The 21,681-nt window shown below is 38.7% G+C and overlaps 1 protein-coding gene across 4 annotated transcripts in view; it reads left to right on the top strand.

Annotated features, from left to right (window-relative positions):
• LOC134401817 (poly(rC)-binding protein 3-like) overlaps positions 1 to 21,681 on the top strand; it is a 355,457-nt gene that overhangs the window by 86,176 nt on the left and 247,600 nt on the right. For all 4 annotated transcript variants that reach the window (XM_063131119.1, XM_063131129.1, XM_063131092.1 and 1 more), the window contains exon 3: positions 607 to 710. The gene's annotated coding sequence lies outside the window, so the exon portion shown is untranslated. The remainder of the gene's footprint in view (positions 1 to 606; positions 711 to 21,681) is intronic.

Genomic DNA, 21,681 nt, shown 5'->3' with positions numbered 1-21,681 from the left:
TTATAGCGTGGGCAAGATGTTCTAAAATGCACATAAATGTCCTCTCCCTCTTTTCCCATCAAGTTATTGATTTCCTAGGATGCTACAATGGACTGCAGCCTTAAAACAGCAATGTCAGGGTACAGAAGTCTAGACAAACTCAAATGTATAACAACCTTTCCAGATTCTGATTTTACGTGCTCATGATTGATGGATTAGAGGCCACTGAATTTTTTACTTAACATTTTTTGCGTAATGCTATTTCTAAATCAATAGACTGAATTTCTTTGTTGGCTAATTTCTAATTCAGGTTTAACAGACTTTAAATAATTATACAAGTTCTATTCCAGTTTAAGAAAGGTTGGCTAAGTCTGATTTTCAGTTCATATTTGGTTTGGCTCCTCTCTTTAATTCTTCATTATAGTTGCCCTAGGCCCTGTTAATAACTAAATAACAAATAGTTGTGTAAGGGACCAGCAATTTTTAACAGCTTTTAAAGACAATTTCCAAATGAATTGAACCTTCTTTCTGTTGTTAAACAGCAATGTCCAATCCAGATACCTAGCTGGTGCTGTATTTTCTAAAAGTCTAACTACTATTACAGCTATCTCCTTTTCCTTATTTCAGTGAAGTTCTGCTCCTTCTCTACTACAAGGAACACTGTCTACAGCAAAGATTTAACACAATGATGACCCCTGAAGAATGATCTGAAGAAGTGGGGACTTGGGCTGGTAAGTTCTTGGTTTTATTTATTATGTTGATTTTCTTCCATCAGTGCACTGCCAAACTTTGCAGAGGGGTGCAAGGAGGAGTGTGGGTGGGTGGGCAGAAAGCCTTTTCGGAGGGGAAGGTGTCAGGCAGGCAATTGCTGTCCTTGATGGCAGACGAGGAGTCGGAGTCAGGGCAAAGCAAGGAGTATGCTCCATGGCTGGGAGAGCACTTGTGGCACAGCTTGAGCAAGAGGCAGCTGAAGGAATGAGCTGCCATTCAGCCTCAGATGGCAATGGTATCTTCTATAGGAGGTGTAGGAGTTCCCCCCTACTACAAAAATGGCCAGGGAAGTTGGGGAAGAAATGATAAAAACCAGATCCTCCTTGTCATGAGGCTTCACACCAGAGGAGAGAGAGGAACTGCAGACTTGAGAAAAAGCTTTTCTTTGCTTTTGGAACTTCTGGTTTTAGACTGGCACTAATGCAGGCAGACAGACAGAATTTAGAGGGGCGCGAGGAGAGGTGGCAACAGCTGTATTAAGTTATCTTACATATTAGTTTTCTTTTAGATCACTTGTTGTTGATTTCCTATAGGCTGCTTTTGGGCTCCCCATCATTCAATTTGGGGCACAGTCATAGTTTTATTTTTCTGGCACCTGCCTAGATCTAGACTGCTTTTTGACTCTCTCTGTTTTGGGGCCAGGATGCTTCATTTTGAAGAGTAGACTGGTTGTTATTTTGCACGCCACTTAGTTGCAGTGTATTTCATTAATTTCTTGAATGCTTTAGAATTCTTGTAGCCTGCGTGGTTTTTTTTTTAATAAGGTTTTTGTTGGTTCTGTTGTCTCAGTTTGGGGTACATTACAATGTTTCTTCAGTATCCTTCCAGGCATCTTTTCATCCCTAGAATAATATTTTAAAAGTTGTTTCCCATTTTGAATTTTCTAGCAAATTGGATGGTGGGCTCAGTGCTGCTCCTGACTTCGAGGGACATTCTGTAGTCACACACTGTCCTGTGCCAGTGGCAATGCACAGATTGGTTTATTTGGGTGGCTGCACTCTTTCAGTCTAGGGTACATTATAGTCACACCGTTGTTGCTCACTGCAGGCAACTTTTTATCACTGGAATGATATTTTAAAAGTTTTCTTTCCCAATCAGAATTTGGGGGGTGGTTGGCTCTGCTGCACTTTCTCACTTTGTGGCACATTTTATCGTTCCTGGGCATTCTTTAGATCACTGCTGTTTTTTTTTAAAAAAAATTCCTGTTTCCCCCTTGGATTTTTCTCTCTCTATCATGGGCAGTTTTGTGTGTGTTCTGCTGCACCCTAGTCCAAGGCCACTGCAGCTGTGCCAGTTGTTCATTCCACACACCTAGCTCGTGAGGGTGGGAATGTTCAGCTATCCCAAATCTAAAACTGGACATAGAGAGTGATGTTTTAATAGGAATTGGTACAAGGAACATCCCTAGTTTGGTTTGCATTTTAATACAAACTGATCTAATTCAGACTTCCTGATCTAATATAGGAACTAGAATGCCTTATCCTTCGGTTTTTGCACTTCTACGAATTTTGTCATGTTCTCTGATCAAAAACAATGCATACAAACATGTGTGTGCATTGTAGGAAATTCCATTAAAATGCACATATTGGAGGAAATGGTGTACAAAAGGCATATATTCAGGAAGTGCTTGCAAAAATTCAACTTTTAGGATAAACTGTACAAAAATGCATATAATTTTGTGTGTGGACTTTTTAAAAAAGCAAACTGATTTGAAAGCAGGACAGAACAAACTTGTACTTGATAAATTGAGAATGCTATAGCAAGTAAAACAAACAGATTTCATGGTACCCCAGTGGGAATACTCAATTTTCTCCTCCCTTTGTAGAATATATACAAAAGAGGAAGACAGAGAACCTTCTTTGTAAGTCAGTGGCTTAAATAACTGGAAGACTGCTCTAGAGAGCAAAAATGGATTTCCCACGCATTGTGCATCCAAATCTCACATTACAGTGATGTTTTTTATTTATTTATTTTATTTAAACATACACATTTACATTATCACAAAAAAAACATAACATACTACATAATATTGAAATGTTGAGTACATAATATCTTATCTAAATAACATAATCAAAATTAACATACAAGTGCACCCCCCACCTCGGGATCTCATTCCTGATTCCAAAATCTCATACTTTCTTCTGCTGGTGGTTTCCCACTTCCCTTAGAAAACACAAATATTAGGAACTGTTTCCAAATTCCTTCAAAATCATTTGATTTAGCTATACCTTTTCTCCATTTAATATTACATGTCAATTTATCATTAATAGCTATATCCCATACTTCTTTATACCATTCTTCAATAGAATATTCCCCTTGAATCTTCCAGTTCCTAGCTACAATCAATCTTGCTGCAGTCAGCAAATTCGTTATCAATTCCTTGATTTCATTTTTACATTTTAAATCTTCAAATAGTGACAGTAATGCAACTTTTGGTGTTCGTTCTATCTTCATTTCCACAATTTCTGCAATCTCCAAAAACACCATCTTCCAAAATTTTTGAACATAGTTGCATTCCCACCACATATGCAAATACGTTCCTTTACTCCCACATCCTCTCCAACAGTTTGCTGATTGCTGATTATTTATCTTATTCAATCTAACCGGAGTTAGGTACCACTTCCATATAATTTTAAAATAATTCTCTTTTATTCTTACTGACATATTTCTCAACGCTCTTTGTTTCCATAGTCCCTCCCAGCCCTGTTGTCCTATTTGTACATTCAAATCTGTCTCCCAAACCATTTTGCCTGAATTATCCATCAACCCTTTCTCCACCAGTATTCTATATATTTCACTCATCAACCCTTTTAACACTGTTCTTTTCTCCCTATCATTTTCTTTCTTAACTATTAATTCCTCAAACTTTGTCAATTCTCTACAATCTCCGTTATCTCTTACCCACTTTTTAGTCCACTGTTCTAATTGCCAATAATTTAACCAAGTTAATTTTTTATCTTTAAGGACCTCTTCCATATCCTCTCTTGTATTCATTCCTCTTAACCATTCCCTTAATTTCATTTTATTTTTTTCTATTTAAACTTTACTTAATCTACTCTTTAATTCCTCCGGGAAATTCTTTAACATTATTACCGGTGACAAAGGGGAGCCGCTCGGAAGCAGCTCCCCTTTATATTTACTCCAAATTTCCCAGTGAGACCTCAAAAGCGGGTTATCTATACTTTCTACCCATTTTTTTCACTTCCCTAAAAAAAACATTTTCCAAATTAATCTCTATATTACTTGTAGTTTTATCCTCCATCCAATCTAATTCTCCTATTCCTGTAATTGCCTCCACAATATGTCTTAATCTGTTAGCTACATAATATAGTTTAATATTTGGGAGACCCAATCCTCCCTTTTTTTGACTTAAATACCATTTACTTTTATTTGCCCTCGCTTTCTTATCACCATTACAATAATTATTTATAATACTTTGCCAACTTTTTATCTCTAATTCTGAAATTTTTATTGGTAGCATCCTAAACACAAAATTAATCTTTGCTAAAATCTTCATTTTTATTAACGCTATTCTTCCAAACCAGGATAAATTTAATCTTTTATATTTTTCCAATTTTGCTAAAATTTCTTTTTTTAACACATTTAAATTCTCTTTCTCCAAACTCTCTTAACTTCTGCGTAATTTTTATTCCCAAATATTTAATCTGATTCTTAACTCTCATTTCTCTTCCCTTTTCTTCCCAATCCTTCTCTTCCTTTTTAGTATAATTAAACAACATCATTTCTGATTTGGACCAGTTTATTCTTAACCCAGTAATATCCTCAAATTCTCTCAATTGCTGTTTAATTCTCCCCATCTTTTCTATTGGATTCTTAATAGTTAGCAACGTGTCATCTGCAAACATATTCAGTTTAATTTTTTTCCTACTACCTATTCCTTCAATCTCCTCATCTTCTCGTATTGCATTCGCCAATAATTCCATTACCATTACAAACAGGACCGGTGAGAGTGGACATCCTTGCCTTGTCCCTCTGGCTAGTCGTATCTTATCCGTCACACCATCATTCACTACCACTACAGCTGTATTTTGAGAGTACAACTGTTCTATTATAGCTTTAAATTTATTTCCAAATCCCATTTTATTTAAAACCATCTTTAAAGCTTGCCAGCTCAAACAGTCAAAAGCCTTAAAAATATCCAATGCCAAAATTCCAGCTTTAACCTTAGACTTATTTATCACCTGTATTACATTTAAAACTCTTCCCATTAAATTGTGCATTTGTCTGCCTGCTACAAATCCACATTGATCCTCCCCTATGTATTCATCTATAAATTTGTTCAACCGCCTTGCTAAAATAGTTGAAATTTTTTTAGTATCTTGGTTTATTAATGAAACAGGTCTATATGAATCAGGGACAGTCAAATCTTTGTCTAGTTTTGGTATTAAAATTATTAGTGAATGTTCCCATGATTCTGGTGTTCTTTCTCCTTCCAATATGGAGTTGTACAGCTTCAATAATTTCGGTACTAAAAAAGTCTCAAAAACCTTATAATATTCTGAGCCTAAACCATCTACCCCCGGTGATTTACCCACTTTCAAATTCTCAATTACTTCTTCTACTTCTCTTTGCGTTATTACCTTCTCCATTAACTCTTTATGTTCTATTTTTATTCCCTTCTTTATATACTTTTCTATATATGCTTCCAACTTCTGTTTTTGAGTGTCCTTACCCTTATACAATTCTTGATAAAATTCTTGGAAATTTTTTATTTTACCCTTCATTATATGACAATAATTCCCTTGTTTATCCTTCAATATTCCTATCCCATTCCTGGCTTTTTCCTTTTGTGTGAGTCTGGCAAGCAATCTAGAGTTTCTATCGCTGTTTTCAAAATACTCCCTTTTCATATATATTAAATTTTTCTGAACTTCCTCTAAATTTAAATTTTCTAATTGCTTTTTCTTTGCTTGTATTTCTATTAATTTATATTTATTTTTAAATTGCCAATAATCTTTCTCCAATTTCTTAATCTCTTCCTCCAATTTTTCCTGCTCTGCTATTTGTTGCCTCCTTAAATTGCACATTTCTCTAATACATATCCCTCTTGTTACTGCCTTCATGGTATCCCAAACTACTGCCCTTGACGTTCCTCCCTTCTCATTAATTTCCCAAGTCTCTGTCAGTTCTCTTTGCATTTTTTCTACCACTTTATTGTACTTCAAAAGTTTTGTGTTTAATTTCCACCTAAACGCTTCTTTATAATTCTTTCTAACTGTGAACTCTAAACTTAGCAATGCATGGTCTGTTACCTTTATTACCCCCATTTCCATTTTACATACCTTACTTGCAAACTCTTTTGAAAACAATATATAATCTATTCTAGAGTATGTATGATGAACTGAGGAGTAATAAGAGAAGCCAGGGTTCAACCTATTCAGTAAACGCCAACAATCTACATAATCTTTTACTTTTACTAGTTTATTTAATATAGTAATATTATTTCTCTTTTCCGCATTAGTGGGGTTTGACCTATCCACTCTATTATTCATTACCATATTAAAAAGAAAGATCTGATATTATTATGATGCAAGAAACACACCAAAAATTTGATGGCGTAAACGAAATACGGACAAAGTGGTCAGTCTATTATGAAAAGTCATTGGGGACATAAAAAAAATGGAGTGGCAATTTTGATTTAAAAAAAAAGTGGATTTATATTAAAAACTATAAAAAAGGATGATAATGGTAGATATCTTATGATAAAGGGACAAACTGAAAATGAATCATATACATTAGTTAATGTTTATGCCCCCAATGAGAGACATAGAGAGTTTTTTATGGAATTATTTAAAGAAATAGAGGAGTTTAGGGAGGGGCATCTTATTTTAGCTGGGGATTTTAATATGGTAATGAATAATAGAGTGGATAGGTCAAACCCCACTAATGCGGAAAAGAGAAATAATATTACTATATTAAATAAACTAGTAAAAGTAAAAGATTATGTAGATTGTTGGCGTTTACTGAATAGGTTGAACCCTGGCTTCTCTTATTACTCCTCAGTTCATCATACATACTCTAGAATAGATTATATATTGTTTTCAAAAGAGTTTGCAAGTAAGGTATGTAAAATGGAAATGGGGGTAATAAAGGTAACAGACCATGCATTGCTAAGTTTAGAGTTCACAGTTAGAAAGAATTATAAAGAAGCGTTTAGGTGGAAATTAAACACAAAACTTTTGAAGTACAATAAAGTGGTAGAAAAAATGCAAAGAGAACTGACAGAGACTTGGGAAATTAATGAGAAGGGAGGAACGTCAAGGGCAGTAGTTTGGGATACCATGAAGGCAGTAACAAGAGGGATATGTATTAGAGAAATGTGCAATTTAAGGAGGCAACAAATAGCAGAGCAGGAAAAATTGGAGGAAGAGATTAAGAAATTGGAGAAAGATTATTGGCAATTTAAAAATAAATATAAATTAATAGAAATACAAGCAAAGAAAAAGCAATTAGAAAATTTAAATTTAGAGGAAGTTCAGAAAAATTTAATATATATGAAAAGGGAGTATTTTGAAAACAGCGATAGAAACTCTAGATTGCTTGCCAGACTCACACAAAAGGAAAAAGCCAGGAATGGGATAGGAATATTGAAGGATAAACAAGGGAATTATTGTCATATAATGAAGGGTAAAATAAAAAATTTCCAAGAATTTTATCAAGAATTGTATAAGGGTAAGGACACTCAAAAACAGAAGTTGGAAGCATATATAGAAAAGTATATAAAGAAGGGAATAAAAATAGAACATAAAGAGTTAATGGAGAAGGTAATAACGCAAAGAGAAGTAGAAGAAGTAATTGAGAATTTGAAAGTGGGTAAATCACCGGGGGTAGATGGTTTAGGCTCAGAATATTATAAGGTTTTTGAGACTTTTTTAGTACCGAAATTATTGAAGCTGTACAACTCCATATTGGAAGGAGAAAGAACACCAGAATCATGGGAACATTCACTAATAATTTTAATACCAAAACTAGACAAAGATTTGACTGTCCCTGATTCATATAGACCTGTTTCATTAATAAACCAAGATACTAAAAAAATTTCAACTATTTTAGCAAGGCGGTTGAACAAATTTATAGATGAATACATAGGGGAGGATCAATGTGGATTTGTAGCAGGCAGACAAATGCACAATTTAATGGGAAGAGTTTTAAATGTAATACAGGTGATAAATAAGTCTAAGGTTAAAGCTGGAATTTTGGCATTGGATATTTTTAAGGCTTTTGACTGTTTGAGCTGGCAAGCTTTAAAGATGGTTTTAAATAAAATGGGATTTGGAAATAAATTTAAAGCTATAATAGAACAGTTGTACTCTCAAAATACAGCTGTAGTGGTAGTGAATGATGGTGTGACGGATAAGATACGACTAGCCAGAGGGACAAGGCAAGGATGTCCACTCTCACCGGTCCTGTTTGTAATGGTAATGGAATTATTGGCGAATGCAATACGAGAAGATGAGGAGATTGAAGGAATAGGTAGTAGGAAAAAAATTAAACTGAATATGTTTGCAGATGACACGTTGCTAACTATTAAGAATCCAATAGAAAAGATGGGGAGAATTAAACAGCAATTGAGAGAATTTGAGGATATTACTGGGTTAAGAATAAACTGGTCCAAATCAGAAATGATGTTGTTTAATTACACTAAAAAGGAAGAGAAGGATTGGGAAGAAAAGGGAAGAGAAATGAGAGTTAAGAATCAGATTAAATATTTGGGAATAAAAATTACGCAGAAGTTAAGAGAGTTTGGAGAAAGAGAATTTAAATGTGTTAAAAAAAGAAATTTTAGCAAAATTGGAAAAATATAAAAGATTAAATTTATCCTGGTTTGGAAGAATAGCGTTAATAAAAATGAAGATTTTAGCAAAGATTAATTTTGTGTTTAGGATGCTACCAATAAAAATTTCAGAATTAGAGATAAAAAGTTGGCAAAGTATTATAAATAATTTTTGTAATGGTGATAAGAAAGCGAGGGCAAATAAAAGTAAATGGTATTTAAGTCAAAAAAAGGGAGGATTGGGTCTCCCAAATATTAAACTATATTATGTAGCTAACAGATTAAGACATATTGTGGAGGCAATTACAGGAATAGGAGAATTAGATTGGATGGAGGATAAAACTACAAGTAATATAGAGATTAATTTGGAAAATGTTTTTTTTAGGGAAGTGAAAAAAATGGGTAGAAAGTATAGATAACCCGCTTTTGAGGTCTCACTGGGAAATTTGGAGTAAATATAAAGGGGAGCTGCTTCCAAGCGGCTCCCCTTTGTCACCGGTAATAATGTTAAAGAATTTCCCGGAGGAATTAAAGAGTAGATTAAGTAATAATTTCTTGCATCATAATAATATCAGATCTTTCTTTATTTAACATTTGTTCTATTCTCCTCCTTTTCACGATTGCCCCCAGACTTTTAACATTAAGCGTTGATACTTTAATTTTTTTATCCATATTTACTCTTTTGGTTCTTCTTCCGATCCCATGTGCTCTGCATCTCATAAACATAAACAACAAAAAACACAAACCCTGAACCCCCCTTCAACTCCCTCCCTCCCACCCTATTAAACCCCTCCAATCTCCCATCCCCCCCACCTCCTTCCCCCCCATATCCCCATAGGTGTACCACTCCGGCCATTAACTACCTTAAGGGAGGGGGGGAGGCGGAGTTCCACCTGAGCAGCAAGATCTCTATACTTAACAGCTTTTATATATTATTATCTCATAACCATTCAACATTTTACCCCATCCCAGACGCCCCCGCTTCAGCTCCATTTCCAGCTTCAGCTCCAAGACTTGCTTCCTTAGATAAACCCAGACTCTTCAGCAACTCCTTGCCTTGATCCAAAGAGGTTACTCTGTATTGACTCCCACCATAAGAAAACTTTAAGAAAACAGGGTAACCCCAAGCATATTTTATTGCGCTTCTTGTTAACGTTTCAGTTATTTGCTTAACGCTGCGTCTCCATTGGAGTGTTTGCTGACAAAGATCGTTGAATACTTGCACTGCTTTGCCTTTATATTTTATCATGGCCATGGACCTCAATTTCTTCATCACTTGCTCCTTTTTGTAATAACTGCCAAATTTCACAAGAATGTCCTTGGTTCCCCTGTAATTTGCTCCTCCCACTCTGTGGATCCTTTCCAGGTCACAGTCTTTTATATCCAGATCAGGCATCATATCATTGAACCATTTCAGAATTATTTTTCTCAAATCCTCTGCTGGTTCTTCAACAAAGTTTTTAATTCGTAGCTTGGAACGTCGGTCCTGATCCTGCAACTGGATCAACTTTAATTCTTGATCTTGGAACTTCACCTCACAGCCTTTTTCAAAGACATCCTGCCTTTTCTCCACTAATTTTACTTCAGCATCTAGCATCTTTATAGCTCTATCATTCTGAGCACCCCCATCCTCTGATCTGCCTTTTTTGCATTTACATCCATCTTCTTACTCAGAGTTGCTGTACTGTCCAAAATCAGCCTCTTCAGATCTTCCATTATAGTTGAAGTTGGCACCGTGCCAGGTTTCTCCGCCATCTTGACAGAACTGCCGCTCTCGTTTTCACTTCCACTACTTTGTGTAACTTCTTCTGTAGACCGTTTCTAAAGACGGGCCAAATTATGATTAGAGGGGCGTTTTGTAGCCTTCCCAGGGTTTTTTTTTTTTTTTTTTTTTAATTTTCTAACGTTCGGCATGGATCTATTTTTAACTCTCACTTAATGTCACGTATACAATCCGCACCGTCTCTTTTTCTACGCAGATAAACACTTCCTCCTTCGATGCTTTTTAAAGGGTGAATTTACTGCCAATTAGACATTCTTCTCAGATAAGGAGTGTAAATCACCGTGCTTTATCAGACTGGGAGACGGAAGAGCTTTAACATTCATAAAGCCAGTTTCATTTTCATCGCTCTCCCCTCCATTCTGTCTGACTAATTTACAGCCAGAAACCGGGCTGCTTTTCTCACTCCTTATACTGATTCTGCTTCCAAAAACAAGATTTTCACCCTCACTTAGCAATCATAGTCATTTTCCTTCATTTTCATTAACGACCCATGCCTTTTAAATGAGATAATTAAGTTTCAGATCCCCCCGTACGGGAGTCTCTCAAGGAGAAATCTTACCCATCATGGCGTCCAGCTCCGCCCCACATTACAGTGATGTGTGCATGGGAGGAACAGAAGCAGAGGTCAGCACTGAGGAAAAAGATTCACAGTGATGTGTATTTGTATTGTCTATAAGCTGATGAAACACTTGATTCTGCTGTAGTCAAGTTTGCCAAGGAGGGCAAACCTGATGACCATCTTCTGGCTTGTACAAGCTTAGCTGACTCAGTGAAATTATTATTTGCTTGAAGTTCATTCTGACTGTGGGTTTAGTTCCTCTCAAATCATTGTCCAGGGTTTTGATGGTGTTAATATGTTGTTGGGAATACCTAGTGGGGAGCAAAGACACAAGCAAGAAATAATGGGAAACAATTGCCTACATTGTTTTGATCACCAGCTGTCCCTTATAATTGTATGTGCTTATTCAAAAATATGCATGGTTGGGGCTTGTTTGAAGTGTGCAATCATTTGTAGAATTTCAACAGAAAGTGTTGTGTTAGTTCACTGTAGTCAGGCAATCGCCTGACACATCTTTTAGCAAAAGTAGACAGGACACTTAGCCACCACAAATACTATCTGTCAGAACATCAATAAGATAACAGGTGTTATCTAAATTCTCTAGCAAAGCCACCAAGGTAATCTGTAATGCCAGTGGACATCATGATGGAAGCAGTAGCTTTACAAGCTATTGTGCCAACATAAAATTCATTGCTTTTGCCCTTCTAATGAGAGAGAGGGGAGAGAGAGAGAGAGAGAGAGAGAGAGAGAGAGAGAGAGAGATGTTGCCCCCTGGCAACTCCAGAACAAGGAGATGCATTTAGGCCAGGCTGCAGAAATAATAAATATTTGTACCTCAACACTGAAAGAAAGAAGGCTGGCAGCCTTCTCAAGGACCTATGGCACAAAGAATGCCAAATATGTCATGACATTGGCATAGAAAATGAAATGGGGAAAGGGATAAAGAGACATAAGAAGAGTATGCAGTTGGAGGGATTTCACACTGAGAGTAATCTTGGAGGGCACACTGCATCTTCTGAACACTGTCAGCAGAAAGCAGCTTTCATGGAGGTTTGCGACTAGGCAATTTCAGAGAGCACAGTTTTCAAAGCAATTGTTGAATGGCTTTCAGCTCTGGATGCGCTCTTCCCATCTCCTTTTGGAAGAGAAAGTAGATATGCTCCCTTCAAGCTGCTTAATGTTAATGTTGAAGTCCATGTGCAGTAAGCCACAGTTTTAAAAAGGTTAGCCAAACAACGATTAAGTGACAAAGGAGAAGAGTATTCAAAATGCCCTGAAAATCCTGCACACTTACAAAGATGTGTTTGTCTACGAAGTGATAGTTTGTGCTGTGATGTTCAGTACATCAGCAGTCACATCTGAAGAATTATTCTTTTGTTTCACATACCTCACATCCCCAGAGACAGTCAATGAGGAATGACGAGAAAAGTAGTCTGGTGCTACTTGGCTATGAGTACTTAAGAGAAACATTGACAATCATTTCATGCAAAAACATACAGATCAGTATTATGAAAAGTATTTGTTTTCCATACTTGGAACTGTGTAGCCTTGACCTCATGTGAACAGGCATCATATAATTAAAGTTGGGTGCTTTCTTACATTAACTGAGAAAGCCTTTTCCAGGCACTCTGTGACTAATGGGATGCTTTAGGTGTTCCTTTATTCCACTTTGCACTTATTTGTTTTTTTAAAGCCTTCTCCAAGCATTGTGTAACTAGGGGAAATACTTTGGCCACTGACTCTTTATACCAGTCTACAACTGAGAAAGGCTCTACCCAGCACTACATAACTGGGGGGATAAGTTGGGTGCTGTCTTTATGTTTAGATTTACAGAAACTCTTATCCAGGATATGTGCAACAACGGGATGCGTTGGAAACTGTTTTATAAAAGTCTGTATTTATTAAAAGTCTTATCTAAGCAATGTGTAGCAGGGCAATGTATTAGGCACTGTACATCAGCTGTGGGGCATCATCAGACTTAGCATTGATCTCTTAGACTACACCCAAGACTCAGTCCACATTCGGTATGAGTGCATGTGCATGAGTGCACATTTGGTCCAAAAAACAACCTGTCCCAATAGAATTTCTTGGGCTCCTCCAAGAAGAATTTTCTGGATACATTCCTGTAAAGGAGACAGTTATGATGACTTTCATATCATACTTCATTGACTCTCAAGGGTGGGTGGATTTATGCACTATATCTATATACTTTCCCCCTTGAAGCTACAATCTGAATATTTATTGAGTTATTGATTGTCAATAGTGGTTTCTTTTTAGAGTGCACACTATTGATTGTCAATAGTGGTTTCTTTTTAGAGAGCTTCGGCTATTGGGCGGTATAGAAATGTAATAAATTAAATAAATAAATAAATAAATAATATCCTGACATCACATTTTGGAAAAAAGGTTAAAAAAAGTCAACACGGATATGGCCAACCAGGACAATACTATTTAGATATATTATTGAGGATCCAAGTTGAAGATGCTGCCGGAATTCAGAAAGCGTTGCTCCTGTGCTGTAGCAAATTGAAAGAGGAGTGAATGATGGGCTCACTATCAGGACACTGGTGAGCAGCTGCTGATTGCACCTCTCTTGTCCTACCCTGGAGGCAGAGCTGGGAGGTCGGAGCCATTAGGAGTGGCCTGTTGAGTGACAGAAGCCTGAAGGGGAGAGACCTTCTCAGCAACTGAATGTGGTGAAAAAAATAGAGATCATTTAAAGACGACTGAAAGGGTGCCAGAACTGACATGAATAAGAAAATCTGAACTTTTCTTTTGAACAGAGAGGACAAGTAGGGAATGCATTTTTTGGAAGAGGAAATAACTTGCGTGAGTGAAATGAGTTTGTGAGGAGTGGAATCTAGAAAGAAATTGAATCCATAAAATGAAAAAAATACTTTGTGTACATGTGGGTCAGGGGAATAGTAATAGTGATTGGTTGTTGCATCAGAACATGAGAAGATCCCTGCTGGATCAGGTAAAAGTTCACCTAGTCCAACTTCCTTTACCCCCCTGTTAATCTTTTTATTGTGATTTTAACAAGACAAAACAAATCATGAAAAAAGGAAAAAGCACAAAAAATCACATGCATAGAAATAGCAATGTTCCATTAAATAAACGTTTAAAAATAAACAACAACAACAGGAGATTATGCATAAGCTTGAAGAAAGAGAGACCAAATATCCATATATTTATCCATTTGCAAGTGGTGCCTATCTGTTGCCTATTCAAATGTTGGTCTAGTCTGGCTTCCTGTCTCAAACAGTGTTCAGGTAGGTCTCTCTGGAAGATCATAAACAAGGCAAGAATGCAACATCTTCCCTTGTTGTTGGTCACTTGTTGAACATGGTTTCCCATTATTTATCATGGCTTATAGACAAGGGCTTCCTTAAATGGAACATGGATAGAGAAGGCAGGAGGAGCTTTCAGTGGGTGGAGCTGAAGTACAGTGTTGTAAAGAAGTACCTTCGCAATATTGAGTACTTGTATTGCCCCCACCTTTGGCGTTATCAGCTGCCACTGTTTGTTACACTACACACAGCTCTTCATCCAAGGATCTCAGAGCAACCTCAGCCTACTATTTCAGCAGTTTAGAGGAACAGATGTGCTCCATTTCAGTAGCAACATCATTTTCCATGACTAAATCTGAAGATTATTTTGTAGATTGTTGTGAAATCCAAGTTTATTCTAGAATAAATATGTTAGCCTTTAAAGTGCCACAAGACTAACATGGCAACATTTCTGGAAATGATTATATTTCTCTTGCGGCTCATAGTTAAAGCTGTGAGAATATTAATCAAAAGTACATGTTGTACCTATCATTGTTAGCAAAATGCAGTAGCCCAGTTACTACTGCAACTTTATTCTTGTAGAGAAGAGGGTATTATGGCAGACACAGCTCTTCTTATCCTTGCATGACAGTGACACATGCTGAAATTCCCTTTTCTACACATCAGCAAATGGAACAGGAGCCTTGTCTTGCTCTAGGAGCTAGCATCTTGATGATGCTAAGAGTGTAGAGTAGGGAACTACACTAGCTTACTTCATGTAGGTCCATCAGAGCATTACAGTAAAGTACAGCGCTGATATTAGAGCAGTACAACAATGGAACCAATGACACAGGGAAGTGGTGGGCTCTCCCACACTAGAGGCATTCAAGAGGCAGCTGGACTGCCATCTGTCAGGGATGCTTTGAGGTGGATTCCTGCATTGAGCACGGGGTTAGACTTGATGGCCTCATAGGCCCCTTCCAAGTCTTACTATTCTATGATTCTCTGATGGCTCAAAAGCTTTGAAGAGCCCCGCTACTCACAGGGAGGAGAGAGGACCCAGGAGCGCTTGCCACACCACCAACAGCTCTCGGAGTTGTCCCAGGACCACAGGAAAAATCGGGAAAACTGTAGTCCCGCTAATTCTGGGACAACTGAGAGGTTGTCCCCGATTGACCCCGGGATCCCCTGTGCATCATTTGGACACACAGGAATGATCTCGAGCTGACCCTGGGATAACTGGCAGGTGTACATTAGGCTATAGATGCCTCATAACATACCATTAAATGTACCACTAGTCATGACCATATGTTTTACATAGATTTTGGTATGAAATGCTTAGATTCACAAAACACATTTTACTTACACTGGCTGTAGATAGAAAGATTTGATAAATGGTGATTGTAGAATTTTTATAATGCCAGAACTACCCCTGATTTGTTTTGACACATTAATAAAGAATACTCTTGGAAATAGATTTTAAACTCTATACTTCAGCTACAGAATATTTTGTCTTTGTGCATAACTGATGCATTGCTTCACAGTTGAAAAGAGTAACGGGGTTATGCAAAATAGTAAAAAAAAATAGCATTGCATATTTCTCTGTGATGGAATTTGCAGGAACCTGTGTGGTAAAAGTATGTTGGCAACCTGCAAGAAACAGTTGGCTACAAGAGCTTCAGGTATGGTGTAGAGGTTAGAATGTTGGACTGAGATTTAGGAGATCTGGGGTCCAATCCCCACTCCTCCATGAAGCTCACTGGGTGGTGACTTTAGGCCAGTCACTGATTCTCAACCTAACCTACTTTACAGTGTTGCTGTGAGAATAAAATGGTGAGAAGGAGGATCATAGACACAGTGTTTAGGTCCTTAAAGAAAAAGGCAGGATATAAACGATGCAAAGAAATAATAAATAAATGCATCTTGGCCACTTCTGATGTGGAATGTATGAGCCTCCCTCATGTTCTGCTCAGAGCAGGAGAATTCCTTGGTTCCATCAGTTGTAGCCTTTGGATAGCGACCTGTGAAGGGCATGTCAGGCACACCATCTGTTCTTAGGAGTTCGTGAAAATTATAGGGTTGGATCTAGATTTAGTCCTGCTAAGAGCAAATCCATTGAAATCAATGAGACTTAAGTTAGTCATGATTAACTTAAGTTTCATTTATTTAAACGAGTCTATTCTAGGTATGATTAAATGTCAATCCAACCCATAAAGAAATGCTCTCAGATTATATCTGCAAACACTCTATAAAGCAGTTCATTGGGCCTTAAAGGCTTGAATTCCTTTTTAGTGACTAGGTGCTCCCATACCATCTTTTCACATACCTTGGCCCATCATTTGATCTATTTTTTCTGGGTTGAGCACAATTTCCCTTGTGTGAGTAGACCGAGACAAAGTAGGTGAGCAGTTCCAACATCTCTCAATCACCTACAGACATTACTCCGAACTTTCCATGCAGTGGACCTATCATTTTCTTGTTCTTCCTCATCACTCCGTACATAGCCCAAAAAATCCCCAAACCCCCTTTTTTTATTTTTAACCTCTCTTGCAAGCCTAACTTAATTTTGAGTGTTAACCCTCCTTAAACTGTCCGTACAATCTTGGGGCTTCTCGTTTATACTTGTCCTTGATGGTTTGGCACTCCTTCCATTTCCTATATTTGTCCCTTTTAAATCTGAGCTCATCAAAAATGCTATGGATGCCATAGGTCTTCTGTACATATGGAGCCTACAGAGCAAATTAATGTTAAATGCATCATTGCCAATAAGGGATTTCCTCCCAATGCAAATATCAAGTTTCAAAGGGATTTTACTCATGAACTCATCATAGAAGGAAAGGGTTAACTTTCCCCTCTGCACTTTTTTAAAAAATCCCAACAATTAGCCCTCCATGTAGCTGATGCTATTTGCATTCTTAAAAACCGGCATGTTAAATGCAAAGGGTCATTTGACTTCACGTCTAATTTGGTCCTCATTCAAACAAAATCTTACGAAGTAAACAAAATCTTACAAAGCTAGTGAACAAAATCTTACAAAGCTATCTACCGCAGGGGTGGACAACTTGTAGCACTCCAGATGTTGTTGGACTGAAACTCCCATCAGACCTGGCTGGCATACCCAGTGGAGAGGGATGATGGGAATTGCAGTCCAACAATATCTGGAGGGCCACAAGCTATCCACTCCTGATCTACTGCTTGGTGGCACACCTTTATTACTATACATGGTGTGGTGAAGCTGCTGTTGAAGGGTTTTGTCTTTGAATATGGAGGTTTCACTTGATATCCATAGCTGCCATGAATTTATCTAGCCACTTTTTTAAAAGTTAGCCATCATCACCATAACTTGTTGCAGTAAATTCTATAAGTTAATGCACTGTAATTCCTTATGTCTTTGTGTGAACCTACAGCCCATCAGTTTCATTGGTGACTCAAAGTCCAAATGTTCCAAGAGAGGGTGAAATGTTTCTCTTTTCACTCCATTCATAAACTTATATACCTCTTATCATGACTCCACTTAGTAGTTTTTTTTCCTAAATGAAAAGGTCTAAATACTTTAGCCTTTCCTTCAGTCCCTTGATCAACGGCATTCTTTGTCATACTGAGTGAATAAAAAGGTCTTCAGCTGGTGACGAAAGGAGTACAGTGTAGGCACCAGGCGGACCTCTCTGGGGAGCTCATTCCACAACCGGGGTGCCACAGCGGAGAAAGCCCTCCTCCTACTGCTCACATTCTAGGGAAACCTATTGCACCAACAATGTCTCTAAGAGAAGTTCTGCACATCTTTAGACTTTGTCTCTTTTTCCCCCTATCGGGTTATTTTGGATGGTCTCCAGTTTTGTCTGATCCTGCTATCAATTAGAAGACATTGTGCAGCTATTCAGTCCATGCTGAGTAATAAAGACAAAAGTGCTAGTGAAACACAGGAGGGTTATGAATAGAAGCCATTGTCGTATAGACCAGTGGTATTCAACTGGTCCAGACCCAAGACCCACCTCGGACTCACAACATGGGACCCACTTTCACAATTTCTCAATTGCCCAACATGACAACAACAGCTTTGCGACAACCTATCTGGACTGATTTCATGATCCATTTTTGGATCATGACTCGACAATTGAAGAACACTGGTATAGACCCCCTGTAAAATTCCATGAATGAGGCAGGCCGATGATGCAATAAAAGCCTTATCTGCAAGCACCCTCTGTGATAATGCAGAAACCAATCTTCACCATATAATTGTGTCATCAAAATAATTGTGGATTACATCCAAAGAAACTATTCTAATATCTGTTGCTTTACTGTGGATATAAATTACTTGAAATGTGTGTTAAAGAATGCTGATCTGAATTGCATAAACAAACATGGGCATATTTTTTAGAAAGGGTTTTTCATCCATTGGAAATCAAAGTAATATGGCATTATAAAACACTGGTTCCAGTTAGGATTATGTATAAAAATGCTTATTTGGGATTCAAGTGTCTTTTTCCTCTTCTTGATACACTGTACACAAGTGTGAAATTGCTTGATGCTGAAACATCAAAAGCAAGAATTCGCAAGGTATGATTTGATGTGACAGTAGGAAGGCATCATTAGTGCCAGGCTTTTGCAGAGGTAGAAGTCAGTCAGATCCTGAAAAGAGAAGTTCATTCTTAAAGAACTATGATAACTGGGTATTCTTAGCTCTGGCCTGCAGTATACTTCCCTATTTTAAAACACGTGCAATGTTTCTCACTCTCACAAGTAAGCAAAGTTGTAATTGCCAAATGAGCTTCTGGCCTTGTGTATAGGCTGTCAGCTTCCATGTGCATTAAAAGCTATTAAGAACAGATTCATGTTATAGGGTGAGACTCTTGCCACTTGAGGATTTTCCCCAATGGACTGATTAACCTTGACTTTGGTATAAAGCATTCAGTGCAGAATACAGCTATGCGATGTGTCAGCTGTCAGATTACAGACACAAGAATTCTCATATCCTGCAGGTGGGAAAAAGCTTTTACATAATCTTTACTTCCAGTAGTATGAGATTAATTATTTTAAATAACCTACATATTGTATGGTTGTAATGGAGTCAAAGATGGATATGGTTAGTGCAACATCTTGTCAAGTTTCGACTACTGCGACCCTATAGAGCGCCTGGAAGCTTCAATTGGTGAAAAATGCAGCAGTTTGTCTATTAACCACTTTTGAGACCATATTACACTTGTCTTGAAATACCTGCACTAGTTGCCAATTGCTTTCCAAGCTCAATTCAAGGTGTTACTTTTAACCTTTAAAGACGTAAATGGCTTGGGGCCTGGCTATCGTAGGCTGCCTGGCTTGTGCCTGGTTATTAAGATCTTCAGGGCCGGCCCTCTTGACGGCACCATTGCCTGCACAGGCCCATTTACCAGACACACATGAAAAGGTTTTCTCCTGTGCTGCTCTCAAGCTATGAAATGTTCCAGTTCTTCCTTGATGGTTGGTACCAGAAGATAGCGCTGGATGATTTCTATTCTGCCCCCTGGCCTTGGCTTGTGGGGTCACACATCGTTTCATTTTACCTCCCATGATCTTTAACATTGATATGAAGCAACTGGAAGTTGTCCTCTGTAGGTTTGGGCTTCACTGTCACCATTATGTAGATGACGTGAAATTCTACCTTTCTTTTCCACTGAAGAATCCTGGGGAGGCAGTGGAATTCTTGAACAAGCTTTTGTGGTGGGTAAAGGACAACAAACTGAAACTTAGTCTAGGAAAGATGGAAGTTCTGTGGGTTGGGAAGTAGGCAGATCTGGATGGGATTGGACTCCCATTGAAGGACCCAGTGCACAGCCTAGGGGTGCTCTTAGACTCATCATTATTTGCTGTGTTGCAATAGCAACTGTTTCCTGTTGTTTTCAAGCTAATTTTGCCTCTTTGGGTGGTTCATAGCTGCTATGGAAGCATTTTTTTTCCTGGGGGAAAAAGCAAGCAGGGTTGCCCACCCCTGCTTTAAAAACCTAAATTGCTTGGGACCATGTTATTTGAGTGACTGCTTTCACCCACTCTATTCACATCTTTACTCTTACATAAATGGGGCCTTTATGTCCCCCATTTATGCAATGGAGGGGGGAAAGAATAATTTCTGGAGTGGGGGTGGCAGCAGTGGTGGCATGCAAGCGTCCAACAGATCAGACGCAGGTGAGTTTGCCCATCCTTACCTGATTTACTTGGGCGCTTCGATTGATGACAAGTAGAAAACAGCTGGAATGAAAAGGGCACTCACCCTAGACTTTGCAGGATCACACCCAAAATCTTGTGGGATCACACCCGCTCCCACAATATTTCAGCTGTACTGAGATTTCAAGCGTGCTACCTGGCGAGCTCCCTACAGCCAGGAAAGAGGGTGGTGGTGGCTGCTTGTTGCTGCAGAGCAATCCACTGGCTGCTTTTTTGCTGCAGCAGAGAGGCTGGCAGGGCTCTCAAGAGTACACATTGGAGAAGGAGGAAGCATGGACCTACATGCCAGGCAGCAGTTTTCTGTGTCTCAGTCCCCTCTTGCAGAGCAACTTTGCCTTTGCAGGTGCCTTTGCCAAAGCTTGGGAGCAGCCAGAGCTATTCCTGGCTTTTAAGGATGTATTCCCACCCTCCCTCCTTCCCTTCTCTCTCTCTCCCCTTAAGTCCACCTTCTGCTCCTATCTTCCCTTCCAACAAAAGTATTCTCCAACACACACAATCACACCTCTTTCCCCATCCTTCCCTGGTGCCCCCTCCTGGCTCACCTTCTCCTACCAATTTGGGAATTAAGATGTCTTTTAAAGACTCTGTCACTCTTACTGTCCTAGTCCAGAGTGATGTATAGAGAGAGACCAAGCAAAAAATTAGATGGCATATTATACAGCTTTTATTGTTTTTAGGATGGGGAATTAAATAGATAATTGGGGGGAACTGGGGGGCTGTTGATACTCAAGGCAAGCCCCGGGGTAGGTGCATGGTGCTGCTGCATTGATTATGCGATACAGCAGCCACCTCACACCCACCCCCGTGCTTTCCCACGAAACCGCGAAGGAAAATAGTTGGGGATGTACCGCGACTCTTTCTCTGGAGTGACGCACGTACAGCACATCCACCATCTGTCCTCATTCTGGTGGCGTGGCGGTGGTGTGGCCGGGCGGATGGCGACCCCTGATTGGTCACCATCTGCCCAGGAAAAATGGGCCCAGCTGCCAAAAATCCCACACTTTTGCTGCAGTGTCAGGATTAGCTGCCTCCACCCAGAAGCAGCAAACGTGCAGGGTTTTACTTATTGCAGTGGCAACCCACCACCGTATAGGCAGCCTCTGGGAAGGCTGGTTCAGACATTCCAAACTTTATTTCCCCCAAAGGAGGAGTGAGGAGGGAGAGAAGCATTGGTTTAATGCTCCCTTCGCTTTGGCATACCATACCAGACCCATCTTCCACAGGTCTGAAAGTAGTGACTGGAATGAGCCCTACAAGAAAATGAGAAGTGGGAGTGGGGTATGAGATCAGGGCGGCTGCCTTTCAATGCCCACCTGACCTGAACGTA

This window comes from Elgaria multicarinata, chromosome 1 (assembly GCF_023053635.1).
Source record: "Elgaria multicarinata webbii isolate HBS135686 ecotype San Diego chromosome 1, rElgMul1.1.pri, whole genome shotgun sequence".
Classification (NCBI taxonomy): Eukaryota; Metazoa; Chordata; class Lepidosauria; order Squamata; family Anguidae; genus Elgaria; species Elgaria multicarinata.
This window is presented reverse-complemented; position numbering and strand designations above follow the sequence as displayed.